At 43.4% G+C, this 22,806-nt stretch overlaps 1 protein-coding gene and 1 non-coding gene across 5 annotated transcripts in view; both read right to left on the bottom strand.

Annotated features, from left to right (window-relative positions):
* nhsa (Nance-Horan syndrome a (congenital cataracts and dental anomalies)) overlaps positions 1–22,806 on the bottom strand; it is a 66,986-nt gene that overhangs the window by 16,854 nt on the left and 27,326 nt on the right. The window lies entirely within an intron of this gene.
* On the bottom strand, positions 3,867–3,938 carry trnac-gca (transfer RNA cysteine (anticodon GCA)). Its single transcript has one exon. It is a non-coding gene; the product is annotated as a tRNA-Cys (tRNA).

The raw sequence follows: 22,806 nt of genomic DNA, 5'->3' as shown, positions 1-22,806 counted from the left end.
GGGGAAAGTTTGAGTTCAAAAGGATGAAGTCTGGTCTTTGTGCTGGGACTTATTTGGATGTTGACTGCTTGAAGTATGCACAGGAGTTATTCATACAAGAACAAGATGTCAGAGAGAAACCAGCATGAGTAGATTAAAATAACAGCATAGTTTGGTTGCATGAAATAAGACTCCTTCATTGAAGGCACTGGCGTGAGATAGTATCTCAGACATCTGCAGCGAAATCCAAGTAAAATCCTGAGGATTAACTGCTGAGCTTTTGCTTTGATAGCACACAAAGACAGATCTGTCAGTCTTCTCTTACCTGCCTGACATTTCTGGGCCTGTCCTTGACCGGGCAGCTTTGCCGAATCGCACTCTATCTGACCTCTGTGTCTGATGAGAGGCAGCTCTGGCTCGCAGTTTGCTTTGTGTTGCAGCCAGAAGTTAACTTTAGCCTCGTTCACACAGAAAAGGACACGGTCCAACTCCTGACTGGAGCTACTAAAGGTCAGGAAGACCCAGCGTAGCAGCCCGACACTAAACCTCAGCCTGTGTATCCAACTGCTGCGTATGCTAAGTGCTTTTCTAACATCACTATCACTGCTATGAATCCTCTGGCAGGTCCTTTCTAAGAAACACTGCGAAATCCCCAGGAGACGCGACGTGTTTATCAGCTACGCCGACACAACCTGACGTTTTCCAGGGTGATCTAAAAGCCCTCTGCTGTGTGACCTCGCTGAACTAAAAACACGCTCTGTGTTGCATCTCCTGCACAGCTGGAGAAGCTGGAGGTGAACTCAGCAAAGATTGATGACCTGCTGCCATATATGACTTTGCATGCGTGTTGTAAATAAACAGCCAGGTTTAAAATATAAAACATGAAACAGTCACCTTTGTTAGCTGCCAATTTTTTTTAAATGCAGGAAAACCCCTGTAGGACCTGGATGGATATATCTGCATTTATTATATTTATTTATTGGACTTGCCACAGATTTAATATCGGTGCAGTAATATATAACCGAGCAAACGCCCACAATATTTCAGACGTGGAGCAGATGATACGTTTGTCGTGTAAATTATGGTGAAATGAGGAGCCCTCTGACACTGCTTGTCAGCCTCTCCCCTCAGTGCTTCCCCACTGAGCTGTGAACTGTTGGCCTTGCTGTGACACCCTCAGTGTCTCACAACACACTAAAAACCCATTTGACAACAATAGCAGCCACAACTAGGACAAACACTGTGCTCTCATCATCTGACTCCATTCAACCTTCCCCGTTTTTATCGTCCTCCAGCTAAAAAACACATCAGTACTTCCTTTGACCTTGCTCGCTGAAATCTTGGTTAAGTGAGGCTGTGTTTGTGCGCCAGAGCACGAGTTCATTAGAGGCCTTTAAGAGAGGTTTTCATGGACACAGAAGTCCATATGGGCAAAGCTTTTAGTGCTAATTTAGTGGTCAGCTGTTGCCCCCAGTGAGGCCTAAGAAAACACATCAGGCTGCAGCCATCTCATTGACCTCTTGGCAGCTTTCTCTTTGTTTCACATCGGGCTGATTGATTTGCAGCATGGCTATATTGAGCCAAATGAGCCACATGGCCTCCGGTGAGAAGAAGAAGAAGAGAAAAAAATTTTTTTGAGGAGCATTTCTGTATATTTGCGTCGTTGCTTGTGGCATCTTTCTGTTAACTTTCCTGGCGAGGTGAAATCACACTCTATTATGTGCACTGTGACACTGCCTATCAATCTCATCTCCACCTCTTCATTTGCTGCAGGATCATCCCCCACTGCACTCAGCCCTGCAGGCCAGGAGAAGAGGGGCAATGAAAGCCTGCATGCATCCCCAGACTGCCTCTGCCTTGTAATTTTCTCGGTTTTGGCTCAGACAGGAGCCAAGTCAAAACAGCCTCACACCTACGCTCACACACCTACAATTTGCCAGCGGCCTGGGAGGACAGAGCCGCAGATGTCAGCCATTAGGTCACACGTAGAACTTTAGAAAAACTCTAAATCTGAACTTCTGTACATGCAACAGGCAGACAGATGAGCTTGCACATTGCTGTTTCAGCTGTGTGTAATTTACGCGAGTGAATCTTTGATTCCTTTTTTTCTTTGGGGTTACTCACGCTGCAGGACAAGTGTAGTGTGTGGGGAGCGTTTGGGTTTTTAACACGGTTCAAACTAACCGTGAAAAACAAACTCTTCATCATCGCGTCTTACATCTTGTGACAAAGTGTGAATCCGCTGTGGTTGACATGCAGAGCAGGAGCGAAGTGGGAGGTGCATGCGGCTCAATTAAAGCCTCAGTAAATTATACAGTACCTTGGGGTGTGAGGGCGATGCAGCATCCCAGAGCCATGACAATGCACGGTGGTTTAAACTCACTTTAAATCCGTCACCTGAACAGGAACTCCGCGTCCTTCGTGACTGATGGTCCCTCGGCCCTACTGACCTACAGCCCCTCTGGAACATCTGCTCACACTCCACCCCCATGTCCCCATCCCCACCCAGTGCAGGGTACAGATGGCCCAGCCGTGCCCTGACTTGGAGACCACTAATCTGTTTATGGTGTGCTATAGGAGGAGAGGAGTGTTAATCCAAACCGCTGAAACAACACTGACCGCTTAACCTACAATGAAGGATCGCGGAGGGTACGGAGGAATGCCGAAGGATGCACGGGACAGTGCATGTCCTGAACTTTTGTGTTAAATATTGCAGTTCATTCTTTAAATAAATAGTTTAGATGCTTTGAACTACTCAAGCACAATACTTTCTAATCAAATTTGTTAGTGAAAGCAAATGCAAAGCATCTAAAACTAGATGCATGGCACTCACCTGAAGAAAAAGTAAACAGACCAAACTGCTGGGAGACTTATCCTTTCATATTTTTTCTGTAATCAAAAATGAAAATGCTCCAATGTAACATCTGCGATTATTAAAGAAAACAACGCTGCTCTCCTGCTGAGTGTCCAGTCAGCTGCTGGAGAAAGTCTCCACTGAGGTCTGATTAGGAAAGCACAAAGAGTAGAGTCCCAGTGCCAGTAGGAAAAAAAACAATAATACCCCTCTCCCCAGTAATCCGCTCTGAGCCCAAATCCACCCAGCTGATGGTGATGTCGCTGCCGCCGCTGCTGACCAGCTGCATCAGGTGGGGCAAAAGATTGTTGACATTCAATAAGAAACCAACAGGCTAGCTGAGGGAAGCTTAAGAGTTGCTGAAATGTTGAAATGTTGCTGATTATAAGAGTGATGAACAGGAGAATTAATGGCAGAAATATAGCATAATATTAACCAATTAAAGAGCCAGCTACATCTGGCTGCTCTTATTCACAAGAAGTAGCCAACTCAGGCAACTCCACATGTTTGCTTTTGCAGGTTTTTCACACTGCTTGCCCTTCCTGATGCAAACATAAAGGGATTTGTGCCTCCTCTAGACATGCTCCCAACTGCATAACAGATCTAACGTAATAGCAACGGTATATATACCTAATTGCTTGTGAGAGCCAGCCAATCAGAAGAAAGCTGGCTTATACTGTGGTGAGCTAAAACTGTTTTTTCAGGTTGGGGATAAAATATTTAAGATGCATAAGGTTTATTTTTGAAATCTGAATCGGGTGAAGCTACTTTGGAGTTCAAGAATGGAAAAAAATAGAGTTGTCCTTCTAAATGATCCTCCATCATTTGGTGTTTTGATGATGGTGCTCGGTTTGGGTTGAGCTATGGGAACAGCAAAGGCTTAAATATATGATTTGTGTCAGTGTAACAACGAAGCCACCCAGTGAAGCCTCATGCTCTAATGATGGAGGCTTTTTTATGCTGAACAACAAAAGATAAAGGTGAACACTCAATACTGTTTAATTGGTCCAATAGCTTCACATATTTGCAAGCGAGAGAGCATCTGGACTTGAACCAGAGACCTCTTGATCTGCAGTCAAATGCTCTACCTCTGAGCTATACCCCCACACCAGGGCTATGTTCTCACTGTAAATGTGACCCAAGCCTTGCCAAATGCCCTGCACAGTATAACAGCCCCACGGTACTGGTGACTCCCCACAGACCCTGGATCCTACATTTCCCATAACTGCACCATGATTGCATCTCTGAAGCACTTTTTTTTAAAAGAGAAAGCTATTATGCTTTTACTTACTTTCTCTTTACCAAAGGTCTAAATAATGAGGCTCACAGGGAATACATACCACGACCTCATTATCTGGAGGTTTGGCTGAGTTTAATATGAGCATCCAACACTGGGACAGTTTATATATGACAGAAAACTTTAAAAAGCATTATAGGTCCACTTTAATATTAAACTCCAAAGACATAAAAGCACTTTGAGGAAATCTATCATGTTTAATCAGTCATAACTCTCCAGAAAAGAAATGGGTATGTGGTTATATTATACATAGCAAAAATTAGCCAAGGGAACCTTGTAAATGAAGTTGCACTTACTTTGCAGCTTAACTGAGCACTTTTCAATACAAGCCTCATTTAAACCACACACAGCACTTTGTACACATACTCTAAATTGCCTTGGGAGCATTTAGGTTCAATCCCTGGGATTGAACCAGCATCCTTTCAACTAGAAGTCATCACACCAAATATATCCATAAGAAAAGAGCCCTTTGTGCTTTCATGCCCCTGCTTATCCACCTGTTTCACAGTCTTTGTTGTCACTGCTGTAGAAGGTGTCACTTGCTTTTAAAGCAAGGGTAATGTGGTAACTGTCCAACTTAATTGGTGTATTTAGCGTGTAACATTTAAGTGGCCCTTGGGATCGTTTCCACTCTGACACTGGACTTGCACAGACTGGTCATAGTTGAGACTAATTCTAGTACAAGTAACTGAAGGTGTTCCCATCTGTCTCTCTTCCTACCACACCTATTCAAACAGGCACTCCCTCAGCTCACCTGGAGCTTTGATGTGGGCTCTGCTTGGAATGCGATGCTGGGAACCAGGAGGTCCACAGGGGGGGTAATGAGCCTTTTTTGCAGCCCGATGCTGCTCTCAGGTGCCTGCAGGTACCACAGCAAACAGCTGCTGAGCAGTAATCAAACTGCTGGTTAACTTCCTAAAGTGCTTTACTGTCCCTCAATATGAGTCAGCTAATTATCCGGCTGAGAAACGAGGAATACGCCCATCAGGATCACGATTCTATTTATAGTCCCATAAAAGTGACATTTCAATCTACCTAATCTGTTCTTTAATGACATCACCACGGCGGGAAAAGCACGGCAGGAGTGTGAAATTATTCCTGATGAATTAAAACGCACTAAAGTCTGCTTGTGTTTCTTGACTTGAGGTCAGCACGCAGGGGTTGGCAGCGCTGCAAGCCCACACACGAAAACCCGTCTGGTGGTGAAATGAAATCACACGTGTACTTTCAGGAGACGCTGCTTTAGATTTTGGACCAGCGCCTGGAGCGCCAAACTGTCTGTCTGCTTGTGTGCCAGGAGGTACAGCGAAGGGTGAAAATGAAGAAAGGGAGGGGGAATCCCATCAGATATCACAGTTTTCCATTGTAAAACGTTAAAACACATGACCTCATGATAAACCTAATGTTCTACTGAAGGCAAATAACAAGGAAAATGCAAGAGCGAAGTGCATAAACACACAGACGACCATACAAGCTTGGAAAGCCCAAAAATATATTCATCAACAGGAAAGAAATTTCAAAACCACAACCCCAAAGCTTCCCTCCTGCGATACAATCCTCAGCAAAGCTATAAAGTTTCTGAAGTTTATCCATACCCTAAACGCACACACGCAGTTTTTAAATCATGCTGGTTAAGAATTATTTGGAATAATATCTGAAACTCTGTTGCTGCTGAGCCGAAATCCTCCCGAAGATTGACGAAGGCTCAGAGTTGTAGAAGAGGAGCGGTGCGCGATTGTTTCCTCAGCTGCTTTAAATTACCACTACAAAGTCTGTCGGCAGGCTGCGGTGACTTTGAAATACTTTCCATTTTGAACCCTCCACAGCGCTGTACGTCGCAGGGTAGGCGTGACGCCAACAAAAAGATCTCCCTCTCTTTCGAGGGAGACGTTTCTGGTGGGGAAAGGAGGAGGATGTGTTGAACGTCTGACGTCCTCAGAAACATTTCCTTTGTAAACTTTTCCAGCTTGTGTAATGTTCACGAGAGTGTGCGGCGTGTTTTACAGCACGGTAATGAGCAGGCAGTTTTGCGAGAGCGTCACTGCACATTTATGCGACGCTGAATCCAAACAAATGAATAAATAGAAAGGGTGACCTGGGCTTTCATATCAACAGCAGATCAAATGGCTAAATGAAATGCGAAGGCAGTTGCTTTTGGGGAGTTGTAGTAACTTGTCGCAACTTTTAGCTCATTACTTTGGTTTTACAGTAATGCTTTGCTCTCTTTATGGTGTTTTTGCCAGTGTATAACAAACCCAACAGCCCACCGGGTGTGAGTTGACCTCCTGTCAATCCTACTGTTCAATGGATGTAGGCTAAATCATGCATTGTTCAATCATACTGGAGTTCGAGATCCTTGACGTAGCCTCTGGGTTTGAAAAATAAAGCCATTGCATTCTACTTAGTGGCCAGCAGGGGGTGAGTACAACAAAAGCTTCAAATTACATGAAAGTCTATGGAAAAATGACCCTTTGGTTCACTTGATTTATCACCTCATTAAACACTTTCGTGATTAATTTATGTGATCAACTGTTAGTTTCAAATCTTATTGAATACTACACGATGCTCAGTTTGTAAACAGTGACAGTGATATATATATAATAAAGATGGGCTACGCTTGGTGCAAGCATCAATTTCTTTCTTTTAACTTCTTATTTTCTCACTCTGACACAGTATATATAGATACTGTATTTTTTTTAATTAACAAAAGAAAGCTTTAGAAGACTTAACTAGAAGAAAATGTTTGCAAATCTACTTATATAAGATTCTAAGCAGAGATTTAAAAGTGTATTAAGAAAAGATTTCGGATAAATGCAATTCTGAAAGCTAAACCTGCAGTTTTAAACCTCCCTCTTATTCTACTGATCCACCAAAGAGCAAAATAAGTACATCTATCAAAGTGCTACTAAAGAATGACAACATCCAGGGAGAATCCAGCTCTTGCAGCGATGCGGTGCAATCAACCCTTAGTCATGCTGAACAGCTCAAACAGCATGAGTGGGAGTTTCCACTGCACTTCTCAGCTCACTGTAATTAAATCCTGATTTACACTTATCAGGAGCAAAAACAATGATGAAATCATCTGGAATTTACCGTCCGCAGATGTTCTCTCATTAAAATCTTGTAAAAAGCCCAAACCAACTCATTCATATTAGCTTCACTTCGAATCGACTCTCACTCTGTGTTGTGAATATTTCATTACCCTGCCCTCGCCATACAACCTGACCCCCTTGAATACAGGCGTACGCTCTTTGACTCACAGCTTCTAAGCGATGAAAAGAAAAGCCTCAGTATAACAAAAACTGAATGAGAGCAACTCCCAGCCAGCAGAGATGGGCGATTCATTTTTCTCTCCTCTACATGCGCACTCAGCGGGGTCGGGAGAGGTCAGAGCCGATGCATTCAGCAGCCTTTTACCTCTTGACCTCTAGACACCTCATTATTATGTCTGCATACAGACTGTGGGGTCAGCTCACATCAGCAAACACTCAAGTAAATCACCAATTTATTGGCCACTTGTTCACAGCCTCGTTGCTGACTATAGATATTCAGTTTTCAGATGCTTAGTGATAAAAACTACCCATTTCTACATTTTTAAACTTAATAGAAAAGCAAAAAAACACTGAAAAGTTACAAATATAAACTATAAAAAAAAGTAATCGAGCAGTTCCTTAATGCACAACATAGGGGAAAATGTGAAAAACACATGTAAGAGAAAAGTAACAGCCTATATTTTTAAGTACACTTAAAATTCCTTCAACCTTTAAATCAGCAAGGAGCTCATTTTACAGCTCTGCCCTCCTGATTTGCTACAGAGGCCTTCGGGAGGCTGCAGCACGCCCTCTCATATCACATCATTTAACGGTCTTTGAGGTCACAGCTGACTCCTATTGGGCTGTAATGGCCCTCCCGCTGAGCTTGGCACGGGTTCCTGCTTTCCCTGCACCTTTGAAGTACTCACACACTCAGACTCAGCAGAGGAGGAAAGGGCGTTCCTGGGCTGGTCCCAGCTGAAAAGGCTCTCTGGGTTTCCGTAGCCTCCAGGTCCACCTGGCCTATTAGTCTCACAAATTAAAACATTCGCCCTTTGACCTCCTGCTTTTGTTCCGTCTCAGGAGCACCCAGAGAAAGGCGAACTTTTTTGGAAGAGATTTAAAGAACAAAAAGAAAAACTCATTCCCATCTTTACTGGAAGTAAAGGTAGTGTTAACCACAAGGAAGAAGATAATGAAAGCCCCTGAAGTCAGAACAAGCAGAAGAAGTAACCTGAGCAGCCTCGGCACAATCAACTCTGTCAACATGAACCAGAAGGCTTACGGGAAAACGGTTGCATTCAAAAAGGTGAAACAAAAGTGTTTTTTCCTCTGTGGTTGGACAGGACGAGCGAGGAAGGAGCGAATTTACCTTTCCACATGCACAAAGCCAAGAAAAACAAGACGGGAACGAGAGATTAACCTGTCAACAGGCTGCATTTATGCTGCGCACATTATGTAATTTCAATACAACTCCACATGCATGACAAAGCAACATTAGACATGGGAGGATGTGTTTAATTGAACCGTTCCTTTGAATATTTAAACGTGCGTTACAAAATGTGTCCTGGCAGGGCCCGCTTAGGAAGGAGGCAGCTCACACCTTACAAATGGCTTGGACCAGACCACTACGCCAAGTCTATCACAAGATTGACACTCCACCAGAAATTCAGATTCAGAAGACTTTATTCATCCTCGAGGGGAAATTGAGAGACTGACCTTGCCGACCATACATACAATACACAAACATCTCATTGGGGAGACAGGTCAGGCTAGGTAGCACTGGCCGGTCGACCACACGAGCAGCGACCCGGAACCGAACAATGGAAAATACACAACATCAGGAAAGACAAGGAGAAAAAAGAACTCCCCCCAGACAGAGCTCCAACAGGGAGATCACTTTGAGAACAGAAAAAAAACGAGGTAACCGCGCTAATGCGCTGACGCCGTGCTGCCCCGCGCACAGGGCGATCCGCAGTAACTCGCTAACGGAGATTTGCCGCATTAATGCAGTTATGGCGTTAACGTCCTTTCAATGAGATTGACGCTGACAGCACTAATATTAAGTAAACTTGTTGAAGTACCCAACCCTCCAACTCCGTCCCTCAGCAGTGGATAGAGTATGAGAGGAACTAGCATGCCCACAATCTTTGCATCGTCCTGTCTTATAGGTACCAACCAGGTCTGCCAGCCCCAGAATCCACAGTCAGTCCCCAATGAGACCATCATCAGGCCTAACTTGCTGTTTCACGATCAATAAAAGCTGTTTAATCACATTTGGAGATGTGGTTCCTGCTAGTAAATGAGGAAAAAACAGTAAATTGAAACATTTTGTTTTGCTTTTTTTTAGGACTTTTTATCAATTTTCATTTCTTGAGGGATTGATGGCCTGCCGTGCAAAGGCAAACACAGTGCCGTGTCAGTCATAATAGCATGTGTGTTAAGAGTAAATAACTCTTTCTCTTGTCATAAAACAGAAAACTTGCAGAGTCCTGTCTGCACGCTGCCGCCTGCCTGACCTTATGTGTCTCGTATAACTGTTTCACGGTCGCACTGGCCTATATCTGCGTTCTGCTTTGACTGAAAGGCTGCACACTGCTTAGTGTTTAAATTTTAAACAAAAACCAGCTCCTGGCGACAGAAGCGCATCCAGTGTGTTGCACAGCTGCTCATTTATCAGCTCAGTGTATGACAAGCTGAGGGGTCAGAGGGTAGGAGCCTACATGGCACTACAGTTTCAGGTCACAGGCGGAGCTGCAGAGGTTACGGAAACACTCGAGCGATTACAAACTTACATGCGTGTGTAATGTGTGCGTTCGGTATCAGTGAGGGCAACAACCTCACACAGTTGGAGAGTCGCTTTGTAACCTGGCACTAAAGGTACACAGGAATATGCAGACTGTTATGTAAGTGTCTGAATAGCTTAATCGCAGAAGGTTTTCACCACAGTTTCCTGTGTAAACACTGAGCTGTGTGAGCCTCAGACTGTGGTTTCACCAGTTTACTGGAATCACTCGCCGCTCACATGGAGCACAATAAGTAGAACAGACAGAGTGTTCGACGGGAAAATAGGGAACCCTGAACGCAGACATGGAGCAAGGTGTGGTTTGGAAAAGGGATGACGAGGGCAGATTTGGCGCTGGACGATCGCAGTGGAAACCTCGGTTTAACAGACAGCTATGGTCAGACTGGGTTCAGCTTTGTAGGAGAGTGACCTGCGGGGGTCTCAGGGAAAGTCATCAAGAGGGAGCAGCATTAGGCTGAGCTGGGCTGACCCTCACACATTTCTGTCTGCTGGGAATCAAATCAGAGAGAGAATACATCGGCGGCCCGGCTGGTCCAAGACAAACCAGTCGCTGGCAGGATGGATGGATATGCACAGAGCAAACCCAGCAGGCCTTAGAGGGAAAACAATGGAGCACCAAATCCTGGCGGCTTCCAGCACCACACCCAGAAAGCCCCCAAACCCACAAGCTTCACCAGGAGGTGGAACTATTTAGAGAGAAATAGCACTGCTAATACAACACAGTGTTTCCCACACACAGACTTTCCTCTATGGTCCTGGGTTTTGTGTAGTTTTGGGCCATGTTTTGATTTAATTGTCATGCTGTTCTCGTGTTTTTCATGTTCACTTTTTCCTTGTGTCTTTAGCCTCCCTTTGCCTTTCTCTCCTTGTTTCATTCCGCTTTCTTTCTTGTTTCCACCTCCTGTTTTATTTAAGTAATATATTTCCTCAGTGTACCTTTCCTCTGGGTCTTCACCTCCTGTCTTTCTTCCTTTCTCTGAAGGCCTAATTGTCTTCAGTTAGGAGTGCATGCCTCCATTGTTTAAATTCCTGATATGAATCAGCCAGTGCAAGTGCACTTTTTATTTATTTTTGGTCTTCTCTGCAGATAGCCACACACTTTGGCGTTTTTTAAACTTGTACACCTGCAGTCCAAGATTGCAGAGTTGTGTCAACGGCCAAACTCAGGACCTTCTTGCGACAGATCTAACCACACCACCACTGTACAGTCTGCATTCATCATAAACTGTGTATTGCTTTTAATTTAGTAGGAAAGCTTGGGCACAAAGTCCTTCTAAGAGCAAGTCGCTCAAGAGTGGGTGAATGTGGATGGATGTGGTGGGTACCCTTTCCTCATTTCTTTCCTTTGTTCATTTAGATAATTGTTTCAGTTATTTGTGCTGCTACATGTTATATTTCAAACAAACATTGTTTTTTTTGCACCTTTTTGTATATTCCCAAACGCCTTTCCCAATTCCAATTCCGTTTCAGTGATCTCCCTCTGGGAATCTTCTGACATTTGTGAGTCCTTAAATTGATGCTGTGATTATTATTCCTAGAGATTCAGAGGAGTTTGGGGTTACAACATAGCTAAATGCCCAGTAATGGCTCAGTGCAGACGCTAACAATATTAGAGATACAGTCAACCAAAACCTTTAATTAAATACATCTTTACTTAACTTTAACGAGTAGAGAGATAAGTTGAAATGCTCCCTGCTTCAGCTGTTCAATACATTTATTTGAATGCTTTGTCTGCTCCTTATAAAGTGTCTTTAACCGTCACAAATCCAATCCAATCACATTCACTTCACCGAGAAACATTTTCTCCAGACCAGCGTGTCGCCCACTCGGAGCCGCACCCTGACTCTCCCAGGACACACTGGGATTATACCACATGTATCTCTCTATTGTCGGCCAACACAAATATTCAAACGTACACTGATGATTCTGTAAAGCAGTGCCCAGCTGTAGGAGTGTGTGTGCATAAGATTTCCACTGAAACAGAGCGTGCGTGTTTACTCATTAACACAGCGGTACGGAAAGCATCAATGAGCTGGAGTGGAAATCACAGCTGGGCTGTCAGCGCCACACTGACACCTCATACTAACTCGTGCCAGAAGGTTTCAGAAAGGATGCCATTGTGTGTATTATTTTAAGCTTTGCGTCTCCATGGAAATGGGCACATGTGCACGGACACGGGTGCGGTCTCTCGCAGCTCATCGTACCTCAGCTGTGGAAAGGAAAGTACAGCCCTGCAGTGAACCCTGAGTCCTCTGCAGATGTGTGTATGCGCAGCAGTGGGAAATATTAACTATCAAACATACAAGAATAAATTATTTGTTTGGAATTTACAGGCTCAGATGGGTTCCAGATGTATGTCAAGTGTTAGGGGTACTTACCTATTCGTCAACGGGAGAATAAAGGCAGAAAGTCGGGGGGCACATGAAAAAGAAAGAAAGAAAACACATTAATAGTTGATTGCAGCAGGATATTAGAAGAACACATCTTGTTATAATTGAAACTATTTATTCAGCTCAGATGAATCTCTAGAGGTGCACTACTGTAGTAGCAGGGTTGTTTTTCATTACATCGGGAACAATCCTGCTTTGCTTCTCCTGAGAAAATCTTATCATCCCGAACAGGAACCAAACATCTTCACCTCCCTCTAATCTCTACGTGCGTGCTCCCCGGAGGCTTTCTCTTTTGCAGAACTTTACAGATGCCAGACCTGCCGGGCTACGGCTCACGCGTCGGCAGCCTGGCTCTGAATGCTGCTCTGTCCTGAGGGACTTTCCTGAGAAAAATAAAGAAGTGGTCCCGGGTAAAGGCTAGAAAAGAAAGTAGGCCTGACTCTTGAATATCCTGCTGCCCCCGGGGGGCTCGTTCATGTAAGTGCCTCGTGAATGGCAGGCCGTAGGAACAGATGCCAGGAAGCCTTGAAATCCTGGCGGTCGCTGGTTATTATGCTTCGTGGGACATGCGCCATCAAGCTGAAAGAGCAAATATTATTTGGGGCTAAAAAGGAGGAGATAAAGAGCAGCCATGCCCTGTAGAGTTGCTTTTATTTGGTCCGGGCTTTTTGTCTTTTCTCTTATAATTCCTGCATGCTGTTAAGTCTTTTCTAAGGACATATGTCTCTTGTAGCTCTTACGCCCTAACTTCTACTGACCTGCAATCAGCAGCATTTTGGTAATGATGGGTCCCGTTGTTATGACATGATGTAAAATTAGTGGGTGCAACTGAACACATGGCACCCGTGACACACTCTGTTGGGCGTGTGGTGACAGTTTTACGCAAGTCAGAGTTCTCGAGAATACCAGCTACTGCGTTTGTTTTCCCCCTCAGACACATGGATACATCTCCAGCAGAAACAGGAGTATACAGCATGGGTGTGTCCAGCAGGCTGGAAAAGTACGTCAAACTGGTTCCAACTTAACATCCCCATACATACTTCTTAGTTTCATGTTGGCCATGTGGGTGCAAAATGTTTGCATCAAGCAGTTAGGTTTTTTAAGCCACTCAGATCTCCAGAGATTTATCAAAAATAATGGAGGTGTTGCAACTTGTTCTGTTCTTTTAAGACAGAGAAAAACAAAAAGACTGATCTAAAAGGCGATAGCTACATATCTGTGTGTGCGCTTACTTCAATGACATAAGAAAACAGGCAGCTTACCAAACCAAACATTATGAAATCGGCAGATATAATTCAAAAGGTGCTTTATACAACTTGCAAGCTGCTCACCTGACAAAGTCGAGAGGAAATTAAATACAGAGCGCTTGTATGCACACATCAATCACGGTGCCACATGGTGAAATCCCCAGAAAACTGCTTTACACTGATTTTCTGCTGTGGATAAATTAGCCTAGCATCTTTCATCTGTACAGTCCTGTGGAAGCTAAAGTACAACCTGTGATTCAATAGGTAGTAGCAGCATGACTTTTTCACCATCTCACATCACTGTGGGGGAATTCTGTCCCACTCTTCTTTACGACATTGCTGAGGTTTGTTGGGGAATTTGTTTATGCGCAACTCTCTTAAAGTCCTGATACAGCATTTCATTCAGGTTGAGGTCTGGACTTTAACCGAGCCATTGCAACACCTTGATTCTTTACTTTTTCAGCCATTCTGTTGGTGCTTTTGCCAAATAATGTTTTTATGTTAGCCATGTCAGCCATAAAAGTAGCTTTAGTAATTTGTTTTCACTCTTAAATCACTTTATGTATAAAATTAGATTGCTTAAGGTAAAATTCCCGCATTTCCCTGGTAGATAGAAAATAAACCAATCTGACAAATGTTTATTTATATAGTTTCTGAACATAGTATGTCGTCTGGAGGCTGTTTTTATTCCCCAGCTCAAGTTTCTGGCTTCCAGTTTGGTTTGAGTGGCTGCATGTATGAGACCACCAGCACACAGCAGAGGTGAAAAAGAGAAAAAATGAACTTCATCCAGTAAATTTGTTAAATGGTGTTGAAATCCCGCCAGATGACTTTTCTCAACAGACGACAGTGAAACTGATTCCAGTAAAAGAAGCAGACCACAGGACAAGTGCGACCAAAGGTCGAGATCAAACCAACCTGCTTCTATAATGTCACACTCAAAACTGCAAAGTCTGCACTGATGCTGAAGTGTACAGTAACAGTTTCCAGCAACGAGACAGAAATCCAAACTAAAAGTGAGCTGCGAAGCAGAGAGTATTCAGCAAAGATAATAAATGACCCTGAGCGAGGCCAAGCTGTTATCGCTGATTGTGGAGTCTCTCAGGCCTCCCAGTGGAAACACTTCAGCGTATTTCCTGTAATTTTACGCAGGTTCTCTGCTTGATCAAAACACACAAGCAAAACAAAAAAGAAAAACGAGCTCATTTCAGGAAGAGTTGAGCAATATCATAACAAGCAAGTTGGACTCTTTCCCCTAAAGCACCTGTGGGAGCTGCAGCCAAGCAATAAAAACATACAAGCCCTTAAATCTGCTCTACATCGCTTTGGAGTTCACAACCCTTGGAGAGCAAATCGGGGCTGAAAAACACGACAACTTCTTGCTCTATGCCGCTGCTATCGATGCTCCAGACCCCGAGAGTTTTCTGACTGAAAGACGGGGAGGAGCGCCCACTCCAGCTGAACAAACAGCTCGTGCAGCGTATAGCAGTTTAGGTGTGTCTGTCAGAGAGGCAGATATGTGTGAGGATTTGACTGTCAGCATTTCAGCATACCAGCACTACTGATGACGCACAGATATGACACAGGAACACAGACAAACACACTTTACATGCAGGACAGCTGTAATTTAGGACACCGAGGTGGCGATGTAGAGAGCCATCGTGATTATAGGCAGCTTACAAATGGGGATCTCAGCCTCAGCTGATGTTTGAGCCTCCATACTATCAGAGTCAGCCATGAGCATTGTCATAAAAAACATCAATAATACGTGAACATCACAGCAATTATACACTTTTCTTTTTTTTCTTTTTTTTTAAAAAAAAAGGCCAAATATTAATATGTAGGCCTCAGTTAAGTAAGAGTAAATTGTGCATTCGGGTTATTATAAGGCATTATAGATAGAGTCTATATGTTAGTCGGATATAGCCACCTTAGAAGCTTGTAGGTTCATTTTTTGTTCAGTGGATTTTAGTGTTGTTGTCTTTTTGTTGTTGTTTTTTTATTTTAATGTGGGAGTCTATGGAGATTTACTTACTTCTTGAGACAAGCCTCAAGTGGCTAAAAGAGGAACTGCAACTTTTGGCACTTTAAGAGGTGACTGCTTGGTTTTTATGGCAGCCCGTTTCCGCCACAAAAAAAAGTATCCATAACTCGAAATTTCGAGTTATTCTCTCAAAATTTTGACTTATTAACCTAAACTTTTAGAAAACTAACTCGAAATTTCGAGTTAGCGCTGCCAATCAGTAATCTGCGTGAATTACATCATTTCCTTGTTACCCGGAAGCTGAAGCCCTCAGCTGGAAATGTTACAGCTAAGCTACCAATATTACAGCCAGTCATGAATGCACAAATTGCTGAGTATTTTCAGTGTGGCTTCACAAATGATGAAATTGTGTGTTATTAGGTGAATCACATGGCGTTACTATCAGCAAAGTATACTCTCGAAAGCGCCAATTTGTTGTGATCCAGTTTTGAGTCCGCATTCCTCTGCGCCATATCCTTCCAGGTAACAAGAAAATGACATCATTCACGTAGATTACTGATTGACAGCGCTAACTTGAAATTTTGAGAAAGATAGCTAGAAATTTTGAGTTATGGATACTTTTTTTGTGTGTGGCCGAAACGGGCTTCCATAGGTTTTTAATCTTTTCTGATAACAGCAAAGCTCTGAGAGTCTCTAATTATTCACACATGTACAATAAAAACGTAAACTGATTCCAGTAAAAAGTATATTCAGGTGAATTTAGTCATTTGATCCTTCTTTCTAAGAAGCGAGCCATCAACTATTAAAGCTGGATATAATCAGGAAAGAAAATGAAACTGGCTTATAAATAACTTGGGTCCTGGTGATTAATGGCTGATGCTGGGTTTATGGTGCTAAATACGTCTCGTATGTATCCGTGGAGGGTGCAGAGCCATAAATACAACACTGTTGACTGCCATCAAATTTACAAATCGCATCAGAAGGGAAGCTGGTGTCACCGAGCACCCAACACTCAACTGCAGTTACATTTTCAGCTGTAGGCGCTTTTATTAAACTGCTGAGGCAGCGGCTTTGGCTTCATTAACGCCCTCGGCGTCTAACAGTGATGCTGTCAGTCTGGACTGTCATAAAGAGAAACTGAATCCTCCCACAAGCAACTGGGTATCCGTTTAACACGGCCCCTGGCTGCCCCGCCTGCCTAAATATCAGAAGTCAGTCGGCAGCCTGAGATTCAAGCCCTTCCAGAGCACTGAGCAGCTGCATTGTATTTTATAGAGAGCATATATAGAGTTTCCTGAGGTGGTTATTCCCATAGGTGTAGTATTGCAGTTCAGCTGGAGTTTCATGTTTCTGAGCCTTTTGTTTACAATTCTGAGACGAGCTCCATCAAATCCAATCTTTTTTATGACGGTCACATGATGGCATGGCCAGGACTGCATTGCACTTTTCACACTTTCACTATCAATTGGTGAGTAGCTTTGGGGAGTAGTGTTTGCAGACAGGTGACCGTGGCGAGCTGGTAGTGGCCAAAGCAATCATAAGGACGTTAACAATCCAGTGCTGAATGCCTCTTTGCATTCAAATGTCAAGCCTGCCAGTAACCACTCACCAACCATTGTATATAAATAGGTGACTGTTACCTGATCTAAGCCTGGACTGTTTGCCAGTAACCTGGTAAATATTGAGAGGTTAAAAAACACATATCGCCCAGTGCAGCTTCAAAGCCAGTATAGGACCAGTTACACAAAAGAAGAACTGAGAAAATTAGGTTTTTTAATGAATTATTCAACACAGGGAACAGCTGCAGATTAGAACAGATGATCTGCAAGAGAACAAGTGACAGGGATGAAGTAAAGTGGGAGGAAAAAGACAAGTCTGCCTCTTATGTACGCGAACAAATCACCGCGAAGAGGCCGTTTTCTAAAAGAAAAGATCCAGTTTAATTGGGTGGCTTCATGTCAAAAGGCCCAATAAAGAAAAGAGAAAACATGTGTCTCTTCACGTGTGCATGGAAGGTGTATGTAGTGAGCGGTGGAAGCCGATCTGAGTGAGAAAGGGGCTTAAAGTGGTTCCTCTCTGCACGACAGTCCATGCACGATCCTTCATGCACAGAAAAGGGAGTGGGCAGGAACGGATTTGTGGATGCACACATCAAAGGTTGGTCGAACAGCTCCTGTTTATGTTTCATATTTCTTTTATCTCCCGATAAGCTGCTCCCTCTCCGTCCATGATCCTGGCATTTTTTTTTAACATTAAATCATATATTATATCACGGTACGTTTTCACATGAGCCGGGACTTGAGGGACTCTCCCAGGAGTACTGCCTGTGCTTTTCCGTAATACAGGCATTAGGGAAAAACTAGGCATAGGGGGCCAATAAAAGGGAAAAGAAGGCATCAAGAAAAGGCAAAGTAGTAGAAGGATCAGCAGGGAGAAAGGAATTTCATTACTTTCTCCAACTTCTTAAGTCTTATCTTTGAGCTCAGAGAAAGTCTGTTGGAGCGCTCTAACTTTTTGCGGCTAACTGTGTTGCGGAATTTCACACGTTAGCCCAAATGTGTAAACTACCACGTAAACCACAGCACATTTACATCTCTCAGCCACATGGCATTCTGTTGACAAACAGCTGAATTCTCGTAAAACACACGCTCCGTTATAATGAATCCCTCGGCTGGGCAGAGCTTGCACCACACAGCAGCGGCCCAACCGCAGATCTCTGCACTACATGGCCATGTCACAATATTAAGATATTTTCAGTTTCAACATTGTTCAAGATGTTGAGCCGTAAGAGACAGGCAGTTTTGTAAACAATGACGCGGGCCGCAAGGCAGCAAATGGTCTCTCCGAGGTGGGGATGAGCCAAGTTTATTCGACAAGTGGGCTGTGGTTCAGACTGAAGTGATGCAAACCCAGATGGTTCTGCTTTGTACACACTAGTACACATCCGGGCAGGCAAACAAAGATCTGACCCCTCCCCATTGATTTCTTTGATCACAGACTATTCCGGTGGTTACTTGAATGGAGAAAACAGTGGGATCGCGCTGTGGCCCAGAACAAACACTTTGTCCTGTTGCTCTAACATCCTTTAATGCAAACTCACACGTCAACACTTTTCTGCATCATTTTATTGTTGCAGTGATGAAAGCCTCAACGTGCCATTTTCATGCAGGATCGTAATCCATATTAGATCATAAAAACTCATAAATTCTGCAGCTTAGCAGCATTAAAACTGCACTTTTCCCCTCATCCGAGCTAACATCATTACATATAAAATGTTTCCACGTCCAACACAGAAGAAACACATTACTACTGTTTAAGGCCTGAGGATAACCACATAGGAAAATAGTTGTTTAAGGTCTGGAAAAATCCAAAGTACTTGCTTCCTCTAATATTGCCCTCGCTAAAGTACAAGCTGCTTCATGTTTTGTTTAGAAAGCAAAGACTGACGGTTTGAATTGTGCTGACAAGACAAAGAACAAAGTCTTTGAAATGAACACGACCCTAAATTCATAAACAAGGTTCCTGCACCATTAAAAACAATCTAAATCAGACCTTTGGTCTCACTAAATAAAGATGCCAAAATGATATTTTATACATAAATAAGCTATAACCATCAGAGCATTAACCCAAACAACAAGGGTTTTTATTCTTTACCATAATTGCAACTGGAATTTTGCTTCTTTTCAATCAATTCATCAATTCTGGAAATTGGATTGGATCTTATGTAGGGCTTTTTTACTGGACCTAAGGCCCTGCATACAATGCAAATGCATCAGAAAGCATCTTGCCTGAGTACACTTTAAGATAGGGGCTAAATCAGCCAGAGACCCAACCAACTTTCCAATTAGCAAATGACCTTCTCTACCTCCCCAGCTACAATCACCCCCGAGAACCAGGTTCTATTAAAGCTCCCCGGCTAATACAACACGTGTGTTTGTGTGTCTGAGTAAAAAATTGTATCATCACATACGGTTTCACCTTTCTCCTGCAGCTTTATTCTGATGTAGTTATGATAAAGATCGCAGCTTACACCCGGACTGTTTCATTTTTTGCTTATGAGTTTTAACTTAGCACGAAGTGAAAAATATGTAAACAAAAAGTGTGCAGGAAGTTCAGCTCATGACTTCAATGAGACGTGATGCATGGAGGCACGGTCCCCTGATCAGAGCAGGGTTTGCCACAGAATTCGATTCTGTTTGTGGCAGCAGGGGGAAAGAGCGAGTGCGTGCAAAAGGACGCACATCCGCATTTCTTTAAAAAGTAATTAAATAACACAATATATTCCTTACGAGAGTAAATAACAGAGCAAAAAATCAGCTGCATCTTCAGTGAGACTCTCATCTTGCAAACAGAAGCTTCCATCTTTTGAAGCCTTTATTTTGAACAGGAAGGCTTCCAGTAAATATCCCAAGGCAGACTTGAACCCAGGCCTTTGCATATGCTTTTAAGCATATGGTCACCTTTTCAATCCAGTGAATTACTGAGGTTTCTCAGCTGACAGTGTGTGCACATTGCTTGAGAGCTATCCAGTGTATTGGTTGTGATCCTGCCTACTGCTGGGTGAAATCGGTTGCAAAGAAGGTGCTGCAGTCTCTGTGAATTCCCTATAGCAGCAAAGAAACCGGCTCACGGTTGGCTCCAGGTTCTGGTTAGAGCAGACCTTCAGCTTGCAGCTCATCTCCAGAGAAGAACAGGAGCTACCACTGCCAGCAGATAATGGAGCTGAAGGACTCGGTCAGATTGCAACACAATGGGCAACGCAACGAAATGGAAATGGACGATAAGCTTAATATTGCTGTCCGGTTAGCCTTTAGTGAGAGTGAGGACTTCCTGCAGAATTCTAAAAAGAGGTTACTGTAACTTGATTCCAACGTTTGGTTGTACTCCTCCTCCAAGTGAAAGTTCAATGCAGCGCTACCTTGTTTTGACCACTTTCATGTGGACTTCTGAGCATCACATGGACAAGTCACGTTCATGAAACTTACCCCCAGGCTGTGATAAACCTTCCTCTGTCTCTAAGCCACTGCACCTCGTTCAGTTTCCAGGCTGTCAAGGATTATATGAATTCTTCAACACTATGAGGTTACTAAAAAGAAGGGATTAGGGATGTGTTCGTCAATTACGGGCTATTTTCTCTGCAAGCTTGAAGTGGTCATTCCTCAGCAGCTCTCATGTTTCAAAAAAACATGCAACTTCCTCAGAAAATACCTCAGAAGTAGACACGCTCTGCCAAGAGACTATGAAGTCACCGCGGGCTCGGCAGTGCCTGACATGCTCATGTTATGTAACCAAATGCTGGAGTAAAACTCACATGACATCAACCTGGATGTCGAGTGAAGTTTAAACATCAGTAGAGCAACCAACACTTCTTTTGATCTGACTTTGAAGTGTCAGCGGGTTATCACTAACAAGCTGACAGTTCATTATCAGCTGATTGATCAACCTATTGCAGATTAACAGTCTTAGAGTACCACTGCCTCCACTTAAAGTCCCATTTTCCTGAAAAGAGACTAAAAACTGTGTTGTATCATGGTTATGATGGTTGTAAATATAACTAATGCGGTCTTGTTAAAATAACGAATCACGTTGCTGCTCCACACGTGCACATTTTAGGCTGTAAGCTCAGCGGCTGCATGACTCCGGCTTTAAACAAGTTCAAATAAAACACTCTGAATAGAAAATCATGCTCTCTGGGGAACTAAATACAGTATAATGTCCATGTGTTGCTATTGGCCAGGGGTGCGTGGTCTGCTAGCCAATGGTGTTGCTCTGTATTGTTTCTGTGTGTGTTCAGTCCTCCCGGTCCCTCTCGTGGGGTGTGTAGGGTGGGGGAGAGGAGGGGGGGCTCAAAAATGGGGCCGACCTCAATACTGAAGCCAACCAAGCAAGATGATTCAATTGTCTTCCACTTTCATTGCCCTTTCCCAATTACGGACATAATTCATTAAGTAAACACCCCCATATAGTGGCACATTGCACAAGCACTTTCACCCCTCAGCTGACCTGCTTGTGTACATCTTTCTGCACATGTTCACTATAAACAGACCAAATCTGATATAAAGACACAGTGAATCAGCACATTCTTCTCATTTCTCTGTCGCTTCGTCTCATTCTGAAGGAAACCATTCTGCAAAGACAGCGTCTGTAGTCGCAGGATGATTATCCCTCAGCCAGCACAAATATTGGGCCAGTATAAATACGAGCAGGCGGCTTTAGCTCAGCCTGCCTGGCAACACAACGCTGGGTATTTCATACCCCCCCACCCCCAGCCGGTCCAGTTTACACGTGAACCCTGACCGGATTTTCCTTCCTTCTCCTGCCTCATGAAATCTCCTGCAACTTGTCTGAGGGAGAGCAACCTTATAGACTAAACTATAGGTAGGTTCTCTAAAGTAGCAGCTAGGACAATCTGGGCACAATTACACCCACCGAAATTTCATAATGAAAGCTTTTTAAAGGACAGATGTAATTTTGACTGACCTTTTAGCTTGATGTGATTGCAAACGTCTGCTCGGGTCCTGCTGAGTGTTTACCCACCATAAAATCCAGTGTTTAAACTCATCTAGATGTATCACATTACAGTTTTGTCCTAGTTTCTCTGCAACGTGCTGCACACCCTCCAATTCAAAGCGTATCGAATAGACAATACGCCGCGAGAGAAACATCTTGAACAATCCTCCAAATCAATGCAAAACTGTGATAACGCATGCCCAGAGAAGGATGATAATAATTGCACTATTTTAAGATTCTGCTTTATTGAACAAACGGTGGGGAACGGGGAAGAGATCCTCAGTGATGTATCATTGTCATTGTCTCTGGTGAATATGAGCTAGTACCCTCAGGATGGAGGTAAAAGGCCTTTGAGGACTTCTAAAGCCCTGACATCCTGTGTTTTTTCCAGTAGCAGTCTACTGAACAAATCTAGTGACGTCAGACTTAATGACCGGATTAGGCTATCATTGGAGAGATTTCAGTCTAAAAATCATCACATACAGACGCTTGTAAGTCCTCAATGCTACATTTAAGCACACAATGTAAACGCCATTTTTCAATGCACAGCATTATTATTGTGAAGGTGCGTATTTAAACTCAAACCACAATCTTTTCCTAAACATAATCAAGTAGTTTTTGGTGCTTAAACCTCACGAGCGACTAAAAGAATAGAGTTGAATGGAACCTCAGTCCTGCATAATCTGCTCCTTGTCTTACAGTTTACA

The sequence above is a fragment of the Mchenga conophoros genome, linkage group LG23, assembly GCF_057382185.1.
Source record: "Mchenga conophoros isolate Kocher_MC1m ecotype Shallow Benthic linkage group LG23, M_conophoros_male_GT1.1, whole genome shotgun sequence".
In the NCBI taxonomy this organism is placed as follows: Eukaryota; Metazoa; Chordata; class Actinopteri; order Cichliformes; family Cichlidae; genus Mchenga; species Mchenga conophoros.
Note: the sequence above shows the minus strand (reverse complement) of the source record. Positions and strands in the feature narration are given on the sequence as shown.